Consider the following 4,977-nt stretch of genomic DNA (forward strand, 5'->3'; position numbering starts at 1 on the left):
ACATGCTATGGCTGTTGTGGACAGAAACACGGATGGCATCGTTTCATGCTCATTCCCGCGCCACTGGCACATCGGACAGAGCTTGTTTTTCTCCAATAGGAGCGGCTTTATTTATATGGTAAAGATTTTAGGCAATGGCATCTACAATGAAGGTAAACCTTTAAAATTATAGCAAAATAAAAGCTTTTAGGTGCCAGATGTCACTCGCAAATTACCAATTGAGCTGAGCGCAAACAGGGGAAACTGCCAATGCGTGCAAACAATCCCATTATTACGTCCACTTGCCAAACATTTTTCCCATCGGCACTAGGTTACCCATAAGCTGCACATGTGCTCTCCATATGCCTCTGACCTGTTAACCATCAGTCTTAGTCATGGCATCTAAGTTGCTACCCACAAGTAAGATATTGCAAGAAAGAACAAAATTATATTCCTTTACAATTTCCTATTACTTTCTGAAACTAAATTGTTATTGTCATTAATTGCACATTACAAGGATGACTAGGGATGATATTCAGAATATATTGTACATTTCACAATATACTGCACAATTTTATATATACATATACACACACAAATTTAAGGATCAAAAAAATCATTTCTGACTCCAAGATTGCTGTACAATTTGGCAATCACTTGGTCTAACAGCCAGTTTATTAAAACTATGCAAGGCCTGATCCAATGATTATTTATTATAGGGATATGTATATACATAAAATAAATACATATCCATCACTCTAGACATCCAGATCTACCGAATAGATAGATAGATAAATGTATATCTATCAGATAGATATACAAATATGCATTTATTTCTGTGTTCATGGATGTCTGTATATATGAATAAAAATTGGGTTCAGCCTCACATAATTTTGAAACAAAATGGCCTTAAGACTGTCCTCAGCTATTTCATCTATGACTCATAATGTACCACTTTTTAAAGTTGATAGTTAACTAAAATATACATCTACAATGTCATGATGATAATCGAATTAAATAATGGATATAAGTTGCAGCAACACGTGGAGATAGAGGAAAATGGATGCCCCCATCTTATAGAGCAGAAGAAATAGAATAGGATACAACATAGTTTAAGCTGCAGCAGCCTCACATTCAGTGCTAAATGATGATAATATACCCTACATATCACTACTCAGGTTCTAAGCTGTGAATCTCCTTGACCTTGCCAGGAATAACACAACACTGACCACACAACTCATTACTGTGATATCTCAAGTCGTTCATGCATTACTACGCACTTGTCGAAATGATATTTTGCTAATTATCAGTGTCTGTTATTACACATTCATGATTTTAGTCTTTTATTAATGTTATTATACTTCATTTATGTGTTTTATGGTTTATCTATAGTTATTCATAATGATCTGCACATTGTACATTTCAGTCTTTCAGTTGCCAATTGTGAGATTTGACAGTTAGAAGCCAGCCATTTCGGGACAGATTGCCCATGAGAAATGTTGCATTTGCAGTGTTGCATTGATTCAGGGTTGTTCTTAAGACAGTGGCAAAAAAGAAGTAATAGACTTTAGTAACCATCCTAGTTCAATACCTGAGCCCATCAAGTGCCCCAAATGCCAAAAAAAGGATTATAATCAAAGCAATCCAGACGGTAGAAAGAAGTGAAAGAAAGTTTGATGTTTTCAGATATAAAGGTATTTGGCTTATCCTATTATAGTTTGAACACAGTTTTATCTTGCCCCCCATCAACCTTCCCCTCAGGCAGTGAGTGAAGTGCACGCCTAGTCATGGCAACTTAAATGGTTAGATTAGGTTAGTTTATTGCTCAGTACGTTTTATGGGGGGGTTTGGATGGTGTGAATAACTGTAGATTTTACCGGAACATGTTGGATTCCCATTGTTTTTTAAATTTTGGCAGAGCAGTCTGTAGCATTTCAAATATGACGGACACGTCCGGAGAGTTTTATTGGCTGGATTAAAAAGATTTTTTTGTGATGGTTTTAAGCTTTTTTGTTTTCTATTCTTCTTATTCAAGCCTGTTGTACCCTGTACTTTCCCTGATATACTTCATAACCTCCCCTGTTATCGGGACTATCAAATCAAGATCATCCATGGAGAATTGGTACTCGATCTCCTCAACGATTTATTAGCAGAAAAAAATAAAAAAAGAATAGATGAAATCATTGGATTTCCTGCAGAAAAACATCATTTTTTCTGCTTACTCTCTGGGAGGGTGAGTTGCTATCAGTAACAATTATCAAATAATGAAGTTATGATTATGATATTACAAATTCAAAATTCTTTACACATACCCACATTTAAAAAGATTACAGAAAAGTGTTATCTCATATGTGGCAATAAATCTAAAAGGGCATGCAAGTTTTTCTTATAATTACTAATGCAACATGTCTTTATCATATGTACAACTGCATTATTTTTTCCACACATATGGATAATTTCAACTAAAGAAATACACATTAGCAATAAAAAAGGACGAGAACAATCTATGACCCACACCTTAAGTTTCTTAATTCTTTCTGAAATAAATCATGCACGCTCTATAATAAATTAGTATTTTTAATTGCCCATATCAAAACTCCTCTTCTAAACTTCACTAACTTACATGGTTATACCATAAAATAACGAAAGGTTTGCGTGGACTGCATATATCTTGGGTTATATCCGTATATATTTCCATTGCTCATTCAATTGCTATTGAAATAAAAGGACAATTTCAACTCGACTTCAAGAGAGAACAGCGGACACTAAATAATATGCGCGTGACATGCATTAAAATTGTCACCAGTCAAATCAAAATTTATCAAAAGTGTACAGTACATTACTATTGACTGACTCTACATGTACTATAAGGAATTATTTGAAAAAATACCTCAAGTTTAAGGACCCATAGCCACAGCTAGCGGACGACAATAGCAAGAGTGGGCGCTTGAACTACAATCACCGAGACGATGCAGCTGATGGCGGCGCTGAAAACATCCGCGATAAAAGTGCGCAGTCAAAATACCAATTTGAATTCGTTGAATTTTACTAGAACTTTCCTTTCATTTAACTTTAGGTCTGGCATACTATCTACTATTTGTATTCTAATCATACTTTTTAAAAGTAAAAAAGAACAAAACAAAAAAACAAGACTAACATTATTGCACTGGAAATAGAAAAATTGATCTACCATTAGGTGTATTCTGTAATTCAGTTTTAAATATTCGGTCCTGTATAAATAGGCATTTGCTGTAATTGTTGCGAAATCACTTTTTGTATTCAATAAAACCAAAATAACATTGCCTTCATAATAAATCTGCGTGTGGTATATTCTGGTTGACATTTGACAGTAACAGTGAATAATCAAATGATCATTTTAACAATGCCTACGTTGAAATATACACTTACTCGTATTAAATCCAGTTTTCCCATACTTTTACCTCAACAAGCTAAAGTCCTCAGCTGCTTGCGCTGCAAAATACCTCAAGCATGGCAAATGGCAGTCATCCAAATGTTCTGCCTGCGCTCTGCAGTCTCCAAACATACTCGTGCGGAGCAATTTTCATACTTGGACCGAAAATGTGGCATGCAAAACTTTAAGGATTTGTGGCTTCCTTTTATTTTAGCAGTCTTAATCCTTGCTGGCATGCACACGCAGACATTAAAACGCCTGGAGTACATTTCCAAGCTGATTGTAGATTGCAGATTATCTCAATGGTGAAGCTTGGCTGAAGGCTGGAATTTAAGGAAACCTACTTGCACGCATCCGCCTTTGGGTAAGGATGAACGATTACCCCTGCTATCGAGGTAGCTGAGGTGGCTGTCCGCGCAACAGCACAATTATCATGGGTGGGTACACCTATTGCTGTCCGGGCCGAAGAGATGTTCCCCACCTCCAAGGAGTAGCCACAGTCTTCTCCAGCCAACTTCAACCCTCGGCAGTAGAGGTTTCTCTGGTTGGCAAGCATATCATGTTACTGAGACTGAAACGGGGATGCTTCTCGGCTTCATCTTGGGTGATTTACCAGGGGTCCTTCTCGGCCTCCTCTTGAGTGTTCCCGGGGGTCCTCCTCGACCTCCTCTTTGGTAACTTCCCGGGGGTTCCCTCAGCCTCCTCTTGGGTGACTTCCCGGGGATCCTCCTCGGCCTCCTCTTGGGTGACTTCCCGGGGATCCTCCTCAGCCTCCTCTTGGGTGACTTCCCGGGGATCCTCCTCAGCCTCCTCTTGGGTGACTTCCCGAGGGTCCTCCTCGGCCTCCTCTTGGGTGACTTTCAGGGGGTCCTCCTCGGCTTCCTCTTGGGTGACTTCCTGGGGGTACTCCTTAGCCTCCTCTTGGTTGACTTTTCGGGGATCCTCCTCTTGGGTGACTTCCCGGGGATCCTCCTCAGCCTCCTCTTGGGTGACTTCCCGGGGTCCTCCTCGGCTTCCTCTTGGGTGACTTCCAGGGGGTCCTCCTCAGCCTCCTCTTGGGTGACTTCCTGGGGGTCCTCCTCAGCCTCCTCTTGGGTGACTTCCCGGGGATCCTCCTCAGCCTCCTCTTGGGTGACTTCCTGGGGGTCCTCCTCAGCCTCCTCTTGGGTGACTTCCCGGGGGACCTCCTCGGCCTCCTCTTGGGTGACTTCCTGGGGGTCCTCCTCAGCCTCCTCTTGGGTGACTTCCCGGGGGTCCTCCTCGGTCTTCCTCTTGGGTGACTTCCTGGGGGTCCTCCTCAGCCTCCTCTTGGGTGACTTCCCGGGGGTCCTCCTCAGCCTCCTCTTGGGTGACTTCCCGGGGGTCCTCCTCAGCCTCCTCTTGGGTGACTTCCCGGGGGTCCTCCTCAGCCTCCTCTTGGGTGACTTCCCGGGGGTCCTCCTCGGCCTCCTCTTGGGTGACTTCCCGGGGGTCCTCCTCAGCCTCCTCTTGGGTGACTTCCCGGGGGTCCTCCTCAGCCTCCTCTTGGGTGACTTCCCGGGGATCCTCCTCAGCCTCCTCTTGGGTTACTTCCCGGGGGTCCTCCT

The 4,977-nt window shown here is 41.9% G+C and overlaps 1 protein-coding gene across 2 annotated transcripts in view; it reads right to left on the bottom strand.

Moving 5' to 3' along the window:
* The window catches only part of LOC113820318 (pyruvate dehydrogenase phosphatase regulatory subunit, mitochondrial-like), a 23,616-nt gene extending 20,643 nt beyond the window's left edge, over positions 1 to 2,973 (bottom strand). Inside the window, exon 1 of one of the 2 annotated variants that reach the window (XM_070125407.1) lies at positions 2,870 to 2,973. The gene's annotated coding sequence lies outside the window, so the exon portion shown is untranslated. Of the gene's footprint in view, positions 1 to 2,602; positions 2,747 to 2,869 lie in introns of those variants that run through there. The other variant, XM_070125408.1, reaches the window with a different exon arrangement.
* Between the last annotated feature and the right edge of the window lie 2,004 nt (positions 2,974 to 4,977).

This window comes from Penaeus vannamei, chromosome 9, assembly GCF_042767895.1.
Source record: "Penaeus vannamei isolate JL-2024 chromosome 9, ASM4276789v1, whole genome shotgun sequence".
NCBI lineage: Eukaryota > Metazoa > Arthropoda > Malacostraca > Decapoda > Penaeidae > Penaeus > Penaeus vannamei.